Here is a 235-nt window from a genome sequence, read left to right as displayed (position 1 = left end):
GGGGGGGGGGGTATACTCCATGTCTGTGGTAGCAGGCAATACAAACATACGAAAGTATAGCAAGTAGTTTGAGCAACAGCCGAGAAAGCAAAACATGTCAACCTGCAGAGTTTCGCTGTGAGGGGAGCAGGGAAATCTAGACACTAGTTGGATGGAGGAACGTTTACCACAATTCATTTACCGTCGACTGTATAAATAATAGATATAGCCACAGTGACATCACTAACTTGTTAGT

Source organism: Plectropomus leopardus, chromosome 16, assembly GCF_008729295.1.
Source record: "Plectropomus leopardus isolate mb chromosome 16, YSFRI_Pleo_2.0, whole genome shotgun sequence".
Lineage (NCBI taxonomy): Eukaryota > Metazoa > Chordata > Actinopteri > Perciformes > Serranidae > Plectropomus > Plectropomus leopardus.
This window is presented reverse-complemented; position numbering follows the sequence as displayed.